Source organism: Macaca mulatta, chromosome 10 (assembly GCF_049350105.2).
Source record: "Macaca mulatta isolate MMU2019108-1 chromosome 10, T2T-MMU8v2.0, whole genome shotgun sequence".
Lineage (NCBI taxonomy): Eukaryota > Metazoa > Chordata > Mammalia > Primates > Cercopithecidae > Macaca > Macaca mulatta.
In genome coordinates this window covers 3,344,115-3,356,718 of record NC_133415.1, presented here as the reverse complement: position 1 = coordinate 3,356,718, position 12,604 = coordinate 3,344,115, and positions in this window count along the sequence as shown.

Genomic DNA, 12,604 nt, shown 5'->3' with positions numbered 1-12,604 from the left:
TGGTATTGATGCAAACATGGCCAAATAGACCAGTGGCACCAAACAGAGAGTTTAGAATCAAACCCACACGTTTGTAGTCACCTGATTTGTAACAAAAATATTCTGCAAGGTAGTAGGAAAAGGATGGTCTTTTTAATCAATGGTGCCTGGTCAACTGGATATTCACAAGGAAGTGAATGTTTGCAAATCTCACACCATTTGCAAACATCAAAGATGAATTTCAGCACTAAATATAAAATATAAACAACAATGTTTTGCAGAAAAACACAGGAGGGCATTTGTATCATCTTGGAGTAGGTAATTTTTTTTTTGGACAGAGTTTTGCTCTTGTTGCCCAGGCTGGAGTGTAAATAGCATGATCTCAGCTCATTGCAACCTCCACCTCCCAGGTTCAAGTGATTTTCCTGCCTCAGCCTCCCAAGTAGCTGGGATTACAGGCATGCGCCATCACGCCCAGCTAATTTTCTGTATTTAATACAGATGGGGTTTCACCATGTTAGTCAGGCTGGTCTCGAACTCCTGACCTCAGGTGATCCACCTGCCTCAGTCTTCTAAAGTGCTGGGTTTACAGGCATGCGCTACTGTGCCCAGCCGGAGTAGGTAAAATCTTAAACTTGATATTAAAATTGCTAAGCACAAGAAAATGGATATATATGATCAATTTCATCAGAAGACACGTTAATAATGGTAAAAGTCAAGGAATAGAGTAAGAGAAAATTATTAACGTATAACACAGAAAACATACAAAAACACTTGAAATACACAAAACACTTAAAATACATATAATAAATGGACTTGTATCTAAGACATTTTAAAATACATATAAATTATAATATAAAGGCAAGCAACTCAAAACAAATTGTCCCAAAGACCAGAGGAGAAGTGTATAAAAATAAATGTTCAAATGGTCAATACAACAAGAAAATCTGCTGCACTTCATTAGCTATTGGGGGATGCAAATTAAAGCCATAATTCAACACCAGTGTGCAGCCCCCAGAATGCCCCAAACGCAAAAGACAGGCAATAGCAGGTCTTGAGGGTGTGGAGTTCAAGGCAGCTCATGCCCTGCTGGTGGGAATATAACTGGCACAACCACTTTGGGAAACCATGTGGAAGAATTCTTAACAGCTCAGCAAATCCACACCCTACGCACAGCAATTTCATTTCTAGGTTCATGTCTCACAGAAACGCGTATGTGGGTTCTTCAAAAGATATGAAAAGTTTATAAAGGCACTATTCATTACCACATAACTAGGAATTTCCCAAATGCCCATCAATAATGGAACAGACACATCCACTTTAGTATATCACACAGTGAAACACTTACAGCAGGAGGCTTGATCATCTACAACAATGCCCCAAAGTCTGGACGTCGTTCCTATAGAGTGAAAACAGTAAGGCACAAAGGGGCAAGTGCAGCATAATTTCATTTCTACAAAGGATAAAAGCAGGCAAAACTAACCTATGGGGTTAGACATTGGGATTGTGGCTTCCCTTGAGAACAGGGTTGTAACTGGCCAGGGAATGGGGCAATTCATGAGCCACAGCCACTTTCTGCTACTTGATCCCGGTGCTGGTTACACAAGTGGGCTCATCTTGGGACAATTCACTGAGTAGTACATTCATGTTTTGCTTCTTTGTCTGCATGCATGTTATACTTTGACAAGTTTGCTTAAAAATATTAACATCATTTAAGATGAAAACATTTTCCAAATTCAGAATTAACTCACCATTCTTACCTAAAAAAGAATATTTATTGCTGGACGAAGTGGCTCATGCCTGGAACCCCAGCACTTTGGGAGGCCAAGGCAGGTCGATCATGAAGTCAAGAGATAGAGACCATTCTGGCCAACATGGTGAAACCTCGTCTCTACTAAAAATACAAAAATTAGCTGGGTGTTGTGGTGCATGCCTTTAGTCTCAGCTACCCAGGAGGCTGAGGCAGGAGAACTGCTTGAACCCATGAGGCAGAGGTTGCAGTAAAGCAAGATCACACCACTGTACTGAAGCCTGGTGACAGAGCGAGACTCCGTCTCAAAAAAAAAAAAAAAGAATGTTTATTAAACCAATAAAAATCCCAGAAACACCTAAAATAATTATTCTAAAAAGTGGCGTCTTAGAGATAGTCCCTTTAACATCAAAATGAGACCAGTTATCAAAATACTTCTACTCAACATCCTATTGAGAGTCCTTGAGACAGTCTCACTCTATCACTCAGGCTGGAATGCAATGGCTTGAACATGGCTCACTTGATGTCCTGGACTTGATCCTCCTACCTCAGCCTCCCAGGTAGCTGAAATTATGCATGTGTGTTACCACACCCAACTAGTTTTTAATTTTTTGTGGAGATGAGATCCCACCATGTTGTCCAGTCTGGTCTTGAACTCTTGGCCTCAAGTGATCCTCCCGCCGTGACCTCCCAAAGTACTAGGATTACAGGTGTGAGCCACTGTGCCTGGACCTATTGAAAGTCTTAATCAGCACAGAAATAAATGAACAACAATAATAACAAAAGAGAGACATAGGATTGGAAAAGAGATACAAAAATTATTTTCAGAGCAAATAGTTGCTTACAAAGGAATCAATTTAATCTACGGAAGAATTATTGGAAGTAATAGAGAGTTTAGCAAGGGACATTAGATAAAAACTGAACAAATCTGAATCTACAGATTTTAGTTAATAATAATGTATCAATATTTGATCATTATTTGCAACAAATGTATCATACTAATGTAAGATATTAACAATAAAGAAAACTGGATATGCACACAGAGTAACTCCATTAGCTTCACTAGGTTTCTCTAAATCTAAAACTGTTCTCAAATAAAGTGTTTGTTTTGTTTTGTTTTGTTTTGTTTAATTTTAAGTTCTGGTATACATGTGCAGAGCGTGCAGGTTTGCTACACAGGTACATATGTGCCATGGAGGTTTGCTGCACCTGTCAACCAGTCATCTAGGTTTTAAGCCCCCACATGCGTTAGGTACTTGTCCTAATGCTCTCCCTCCCCTTCCACCAACCCCCCGACAAGCCCCGGTGTGTGATGTTCCCCTCCCTGTGTCCATGTGTTCTCATTGTTCAACTCCCACTTATGAGTGAGAACATGCAGTGTTTGGTTTTCTGCTCCTGTGTTAGTTTGCTGAGGATGATGGCTTCCAGTTTCATCCATGTCCCTGCAAAGGACATGAACTCATTCTTTTTTACCATGTTTAAGGATAGGAAGATTTGACAGTGTAAAGATGTCAGTCATTTCCAACATGATACCAGGTATAGATTCAAATTACTCACAGGATTCCTGAAAAGAATATTCCCAGAACTTGATAAGATGATTCTAAAATTCATATGGAAAAATAAATGTACAAGGTAATCCAGGACTGAAGAAGGGCCGGTGGGGGGGAAATAGGCACCTGTTTATTCCCCTCTTTCTGTAGCTTTACAGGAAGTGTTGATGCCAGGAAAGGGGAGGAGGAAAGACAAGTTGGTCAATGAAACAAAACAGTGAGCCCAGGATCACACCAAGGGTGTGAATGAAACTTTGATTTACAAAAGGAGAGGCATGGGAGAGCTGAGAGAAAAGACAGGATTATTTGATGAAGTGATGTGGAGAAAAGATGAACTCTTATCTCACACTATATACAAAAATCAACTGTGGATATATTAGTTAATGATATCAAAAACAAAACTTTAAAACTTCTCATAGAATGTATAAGTAAATATCTTCTAGACCTTGGAAAAGGAGAATACTTATTAAATACACAACGCATTAACTAAAAACTTAAAATACACAGATTTGAGTGAATTTAAATTAAAAACCTGTATTCATCAAAACAAACCTTAGTGGGAGTAAACAATAAATTACAAATAGGGAGAAGAAATTGGGAAAATACAGAAAAAGAACCAGTTCAGGTTGGGCGTGGTGGCTAACACCTGTAATCCCAGCACATTGGGAGGCCGAGGCAGGAGGGTCACCTGAGGTCAGGAGTTCGAGATCAGCCTGACCAACATGGTGAAACCCTGTCTCTACTAAAAATACAAAACATTAGTCAGGCATGGTGGTGTATGCCTGTAATCCCAGCTACTTGGGAGGCTGAGACAGGAGAATCACGAAACCAGGAGGCAGAGGTTGCAGTGAGCCGAGATCACACCCTTGCACTCCAGCTTGGGTGATAGAGCAGGGCTCTGTCTCAAAACAAAACAAAACAAAACAAAAACAAACAAACAAAAAACACCAAAAAAAAAAACATATAAAGAATATGTACAAGAAGTCCTTTATCACAATAGTAAAAGCAAAACAGCCCAACATAAAAGTGACCCAAATACATGAGTAGATATTGTATACAAAAGGAAAAATATGGAGGCTGTAGACACATGAAGAGTTGTTCTGCCTCATTAGTCAACAGAAAAGCACAAGTGAAGGCCACAATGAGGCACCATCCTACACATACTTGACAGACACTTTTTTTTTAAAGTCTAAAATAACATAATTGGAAGATGTGAATAGAAAGGACTTTTTATATACATAATGATGATGGGAGGGTACATTGCTACGATGATTTGTGTAAATATTTGGTGTTAGCTTCTGAAGGCGAACATTTACATGCTCTCTGACCCTCTAATTCTGCTTCTACACACCCAACCCAAACCCTTGCACACCTATGGGAGATGTGCACACAAGCTTCCTGCGAATGCCCTTAGGACAGCGAAAACTGGAGACAGTATAATGCCCATTTCTAGGAGCATAGGTGAGTAGACTGCACCTATAGTACCACAATGAAATACCCTGCAACAGTCAAAATGAATGAATTACAGGTATGTGAGAAATCCTAATCAAGATTGGAAATCTAATAAGTAAAATGCTTAGGTCAGGGTGATTACATCATCATGATGCTCTTTTAAATATAATTAAAAACAATGATAATTGAGCTTTTATACCTACTGGGACTCTTAAAAACGAAATGATGCAACTTTTCGGCAAATATGAAGCTATCCTAAAAGTTTAAAGGTTTGTTTTTTTAAAAAATGGACCACATAGCTTGAAGGCCAAGTCAATCATTTCCAGAAAAGTGCCTGGTCTCATAGCTTGAGCCTCCTTGGCCTCAGTTTGGCCTTAAGGACTCAGGAGGAAGGCATCCCTGACCAGGAGTCACCCTTCAGGCCACATTTTCAGACAGTTGTGTTAGAGGGAACGAGGGGAAGAAAGAGGGGAAATTTCTAGAGAAATGAGAGTGGGGAGAAGAAAAGCCTGAGAAACAATTGCCCACACACACAGCCTGTCTCATAAGCAAAGCGACTATCGCCAGGGAAATTTCCTGCTAGCTTGGAACATGGTTCTGACCCTCCTTCAGCCTTCCAAGAAAACATACTTATTAAAGATGAGAAATAGGCCAGGTGCGGTGGCTCAGGTCTGTAATCCCAGCACTTTGGGAGGCTGAGGTGGGAGGATCCCTTGAGGCCAAGAGTTCGAGAACAGCCTGGCCAACGTACCCGAGACTTAGCTATACAAAAACTAAAAAAATAAATTAGCTAAGCACAGTGGTGCACACCTGTAGTCCCAGCTACTTGGGAAGCTGAGGTGGGAGAATCGCTTAAGCCTAGGAGTTCGAAGCTGCAATAAGCTATTAATCCCACCACCGCACTCCAGCCTGGGTGACAGAGTAAGACCCTGTCTCAAGAAAAAAAAAAGAAAGAAAGAAAAAAGAAAATATATATATGTATATACTTTATGTATCTATATAGAGAGAAATAAAAAAGGAAGAATCATCTGATTTACGTATACACAGAAAAATTAAATGAGTAAAGAGTAGTGAAAAGAAGTGGTAAGCTATAAATATTTACCAAAAAATATTTGCACAAAGAGGTTAAAAATGTGAACTAACCACAATACCATGAACACAAGAAAAACAACAATAAACAAAATGATTCCTTTATAAAACAAACAAAACAGAATACAAAAAGAGAGAGAGCGAGCAAACTATTGCACGTAGAGATGCCCTGTTCAGAGATGGAGAAGAAATATGGGCGGTCAAAGCTCAGACGCTGAAGAAAAAAAAATTTTTTTAATTCAGAGCACATTAAAACCTCACCAAGAAGAGCAGAGGATCCTGCATGTCCCTGTTTCTTATGCTTCATCTCCTCCCTTTCATGTCTGGTTGGACCTGGAGTTGAACAGCAGAATGGTTCCCTTGACTAAAGCCTCCAATCCTCTGCTCCTCTCTCCCCTTCTTTCCTGTAATGAGGAAGCAAACTCGCCATTGCTGAGTCTCACTCTGCCTTCCCCAGGCCGGCGCTGGCAGTCGGACGTGCTGATGACAATGAGTGGCTGGGCTGGAGGGTACTACTTAGGTCTACGTTCATGAACCTCCGGTTGACGGCCACCCTCCGCACCCCCTAGACTCTGGTCCCGGGAAATCTCTGCAGCAGCTGGAGGCTGGGCTCTGCCTCAGAGCCAGCCAGCCCAGTCCAGCCACCCCCTAGTCTGACAGCCAACCCCTCCATAACTTACTTTTCCTAAAATGCCCAGTATTATCTGAACACCCCACCCCCTCTTAGGGCCTCATTTCTTATTTCAAACACACAAAAACAAAAACAGAACCAATTGTAAGAGACCTTCTCCTCACCACCAGGAGGTCATGCGCCTGCCTGCCTCTGTGGCCCGGTGCCCTGCTGTCCATTTTGGTAGCTATGACTGTCTGCACGCCCCCATCCCCCTTGCACCAAATCCTGACCCTAATCACCTTCCAAGGACTTTGTTTCCGTGGTGTCATCTCGCTCCAGCGTTAGTAGTCTTCCCTTTTCCTCTGGATCCTTTTCTTTTCTTTTCTTTTTTTTTTTTTTTTTTTTGAGACGAAGTCTTACCCTGTCGCCCAGGCTGGAGTGCAGCAGTGCAATCTTGGCTCACTGCAACCTCCGCCTCCCAGGTTCAAGTGATTCTCTTGTCTCAGCCTCCCAAGTAGCTGGGATTACAGGCATATGCCACCACACCTGGCTAATTTTTGTATTTTTGGTAGAGACGGGGTTTCACCATGTTGGCCAGGCTGTTCTCGAACTCCTGACCTCAGGTGATCTACCCACCTCGGCTTCCCAGAGTGCTGGGATTACAGGCATGACCCACCACGCCCAGCCTCTAAATCATTTTCATACGCACAACAATGTGTTCTAAAACCACTTATCTAATAATAAAAAGAAAGTTTCCTGTCTCATCCTCCCTCCAGTTACTGACCCATTTCTCTGCTCCCTGTTAGAATAAAATTATTTGAAAGTATTGTCTCTCGGCTGGGTGCGGTGGCTCACGCCTGTAATCCCAGCACTTTGGGAGGCCAAGGTGGGCAGATCTCAAGGTCAGGAGATCGAGACCATCCTGGCTAACACGGTGAAACCCCGTCTCTACTAAAAACACAAAAAATTAGCCGGGGTGGTGGTGGGTGCCCGTAGTCCCAGCTACTTGGGAGGCTGAGGCAGGAGAATGGCCTGAACCCGGGAGGCGGAGCTTGCAGTGAGCCGAGATGGCGCCACTGCACTCCAGCCTGGGTGACAGAGCGAGACTCCATCTCACAAAGAAAGAAAGAAAGAGAGAGAGAGAGAGGGAAGGAAGGTGGGAAGGAAGGAGGGAAGGAAGGAAGGAAGGAAGGAAGGAAGAAGGAAGGAAGGAAGGAAGGAAGGAAGGAAGGAAGGAAGGAAGGAAGGAAAGAAAGAAAAGAAACAATGAACAGAACAGAGCTCTAAAAATATTTCTCTTTTTGTTTAAATGGAAAAATGGAGAAACACATGAAACAATAAATCAAAAATGAATTAAAATGGTCACCACTGGGGAGGGAAGGTACAGAATTTATGTTGTTGCTCATTGACTGTCCCTGTCATTAAAAGGAATCACCATCCATGCGGGGGCTGCCAGGGTCAGGGTGGCTCACACTCTACCCTCCAAGATAGACTAGGAATCAGCACAGAGGAAAATCAAATGTGCAACCACTAATTAAATGAACGTGCAATACCCCAAAAATCACCAGGGACATGGAGAGGAGGAAAAACAAAATGGAAAAACCAAGGAGTTGAGAAACAGAGAGAAAATCATGGACATGAAGCTTCAACATACAAATAATTGGTGTTCCTCAACAAAGAAAATCCAGATAATATCCTAGCAAACATGTTTAAAGAAATAACTAAAAATGTTATTCTAGACACTAAAGAATTATTTTATCTACATATTAAATGATCACCCCATAGACCAGGAAAAAGTGAAAAAAAAAAATTGGTAGCAAACAACTGCTCGTTGAAACACACCATAATAAATAAAGGTCATTGAATTTTTAAATAAACAATTTATGAAAAGGCGTGCTAAAAGATTAAGTCATCTATGAAGGTTAAGAAATCCATTTGCCTAAGATTTCTCAACTGTAATATTCAACAAAACCAAAACAAATCCCTCAAAGAAAGAGAGCAAGACTAAGAATTTAATATCCAGCTAACCTCTATCAATATGGAAGCAACAGACACATATTTGAACCTGAAGGAGCTGTGGCTATTTGACACATAACAGAGCAGATTTTGCACATTACTGGGTGAAGGGTACACCGTCAACAAATTGTGCTAATTCAACCGATAACTACAGGAAAAAGTAGATCAGATCCCTGCCTCGGTCTAAGTACACAGGTGACTTAACCACTGAAATGCAAATGAAAAAATTTAAATATTTTAGAAGAAAATATCAGAAAATGCTTTGGAAAGGTTTTCGAAATAAATAACAGTACAAACCATAAAAGAACTTCTTTTCATCAAAATTCACCGCAAAAATGGTAAATTCAACTGACAAAACATATCTGCAATTCTTGTGACTGATAGAGAATTGAAATTTAAAATATAAAACAAAAACAACTTCTCAATAATTAATAGTTTAAAACACACCCAACAGGCAACATGGATCAAGAAGCTTTTCACTGAAGTGAAAATTAAAAGACCAATTAATGCATAAATAATGCATCTGATTAATAATCAGGAAAATAAGAATTAAAAATAAAATATGTATCTCAAGCCAAAAAGATTGACACCATTTTTAAAGATTTGTAGACAAATAGATGAAACACTGGATTTGCTTAACTATTGCTTTCTCTAAACACTTTGGTAGTATGAAATAATTAGGTTTCATTTTATAAAAGCTAAATGTGTTCATCACCTATGACCCAGCAAAACTATGTCTCATTGTATACCCCAGAACAACAGAAAAACAAGAAATAATCAAAACACAGAAATGTAGATGGACACAGCAGGAACCGGGCACAGAATATTCACAGCAGCATTGCTGGTAGCAGAAGACTTGGAACCGGCCCAAATGTCAACAGGGAAGTGAGTGAATGGGCCGTGATCAAAAGACTCTGTGATTTTATTCCATGTCACAAGGACACTGAATAAACCACGGCCACGGCCATCTCCATGGAGGGCTCTTCGACCTTCATGGCTGAGTGACAACCACAAATCACAGACAATTGCAGAAACACTGGTACGATCTGGATAAAGCTCACGAACAAGAAAGACTAAGCAATCCATTGCTTTGGGAGAGATACCAGTTTGGTAAAATAATAAAGGAAAAGAAGAGAACGGGAAAGCAAAATCAGATCAGGTGGCACCTTAGTGGGGTGCAGAGTGTGCACGAACTGGCACTCCAGCGTGTTCTGTTTCCTAAGGGGTGAGTGTATGGACACTGATTTTATTACAAACATTTATAATATATCATTCCGAGGAGCCAAAAAATTGTATTTAAACAGTACAGGAAGATAAGATGAGAGAAAATATTCTATGTACGCATTAGGAACATAAAGTTTATAAAACTGTGTAAGAATAAACCAAAATAGCAATGCCCAATATTATGTGAAGAAGATTATTGAACAGGACTCAGGAATTCATCCCAAGATCTCTGAACAAATGCGAAGTCCCACCATGGTCCTGGAGAGGCAGCCTGCCCACATCCAGAAGCCAACGCTTCCCTAAGTGATGTGTGAATACACGTGGGTCTGAATCATGTATAGGATCCCAATTATGTGTGTATATTTATTTAAACCTCCAGTGTGTGAGAGAGATTCTCAGGCTGAACACCACACATGCAAACCAGCAAGAGTATTGTCAACAAAGAGTCAAACTCTGTAAAATGTTTAAAGAGGTTTATTCCAAGCCAAATATGAGTGACCATGGCCCGTGACACAGCCCTCAGGAGACCCTGAGAACATGGGCCCAGGGTGATCTGGATGCAGCTTGGTTTGTATACATTTTAGGGAGGCATGAGACATCCATCAAATACACTTAAGATGTACGTTGGCCTGGTCCAGAAAGGTGGGACAACTTGAAGCAGGGGGTGGGGAGGGGGCTTCCGGGTCTCAGGTAGATTTAAAAATTTTCTGATTGGCAATTGGTTGAAATAGTTATTATCCGTAGAAAGGAATGGGTTACAATAAGAGGTCTTGGAGACCGAAGTTCTGCTATGCAGATGAAGCCTCCAGTTATCAGACTTCAGAGGGAATGGATTGTTAAGTGTTTCTTATCAGACGTGAGGTCTGTGTTGATGTTAACGCTGGAGGGCTATAATGAGGCAGGTCCAACCCCCACTTCCCATCATGCACTGAACCTGTCTTTTAGGTGGAACTATAGCGTGCCCTGGCCACGGAGGAAGTCCATTCAGATGGCTGGGGGGCTTTAGAATTTTTTGTTTGGTTTACAATATCCGAGAGGGATGTTATGAAAAGAGTATGGAATGGGAATTTACACTACTTACCAAGTATTATCACACATAGCTATGCTAATGAAAGCAGTGTGGTATTGGAATATAAACTGATCAATCGATCAGATCAAATGGAAGCTGTGGAAATAGGCCCAAGTGCATAGAGGAACTTAGCCTGCACTAAAAGCATCATTTCAAAATGGGGGTGGGGGAGACGGAAAATTCAATAAATGTGTTGAGAGACAGTGTAGCTGTTTGTAAAATAATAGTGATATTGGATTTTTACCTTACTACTCACAACAACATAAATCTCAATGGATTGAGGGAAGGGAAGGGGAGGGGAAGGGAGAGGAGGGGAGGGGAGGGGAGGGGAGGGGAGGGGAGGGGAGGGGAGGGGAGGGGAGGGGAGGGGAGGGGAGGGAAGGGAAGGGAAGGGAAGGGAAGGGAAGGGAAGGGAAGGGAAGGGAAGGGAAGGGAAGGGAAAAACACAGAGGTCCTGAAGCAGAGACTGCTGGTGACCTGCCCAACGCCCTTTCCTAGGCTGGGGTTTTCCCTGAGGGTTCCCCTTGACTGCAGGGACCCAGGGGCCCTGGCGGGGCCTGTGGCCCGTGGCATATAGAGGTGGGAAAGAAGCGCGCCCCTTTGCTGCTGGGCTGCATGGAACATGGCACAACTCACACCCCAAGTGCCCTGAGAGCAGGCAGAGCCTCCACTTCTCCGGAGACCACACCCCTGCCCACTCCCCCACTGTGCACTCGGCTTCCTCAGGCTCCAGCAGTGAGTCACAAATTCACACCTCAGTTACTGCACTCCCTTGCCTGGACCTCTGGATCATATTCCACTCCTGAGTGATTTGGCCCTAATACAAGCAAGAAAAGAAAGCAGAGACAATTTTAGAAATATTTGTAGCATAAGGGAGAGTCTCCCAAGAGACTAACATTAAAACCAGATTTTAAAACATTAAATTCTACTAAAATTTTAAGTAGAATGTCGACAACATAACCTAAAGAAAGCCAATGGAGAAAAATTAAACTCTGAAATACAGGTATGCATGATAAATGTCTATATATCAATATTGATAAAACATATGAGAAATAATTTTCTTAAAATGTAAAGATAGCTATCAAATCATTTAAAAAATTTATAAAGTTAAAAAATATGCATAAAGATTTCATGAAAAGAGGAAATATAAAGGCCATTTAAACAAATAAAATTTCACAGTTGTCTATCAAGAATCATAAAAATTAAAACCCCAATAACATATTGTTTTAAACTAATCAGATTGGGACTGATAAAAAAAAAAAAGAAATAAAAACTAAAAAGCCAACAGCACAGACATCTCACTGAGTTGGCTCTGGTGTTGGTAAACAGTTACTCTTATAAATTATAGTGGAGAGTGTAAAGTTTTATGGCCAGTTTGAATGACAATTTGGCAATGCTTTCAAAATGACTAAGGTGTCTAACCTTTGACTCAGCAATTCTGATTCTAGGAATTTATTCCCCAAACATTCTAATACTTGTGCCAAATAATATATGATCTGTGATGTTCATTGCAGCACAGTTTATGACAGCAAAAATTGGAAAAAATAAATAAATGTCTGTGCATGGGGGGGAGACTGGTTACATAAATTACAATATAGCCCTACAATAAAATGCTATGTAGTCATTAATGTTTTAAAAAAGAGCACCATATTTACTGAGAAGGGAAAAATCCCCAATAAATTCAAACCGCAAGAGTGAGGCGCAGACCAACGTGCACATGAGCAGGCCAGCGTCTGAGTTACAGGGGGAAGTCCATGTGTGATGGCGTGGTTTTTGAGATACAAAGGGAAGCCTGCGTGTGATGGTACATTTGTGTGTGCTCACACGCGCACAGAAGACCCGGGGAACTGGTAGTGTGGGGT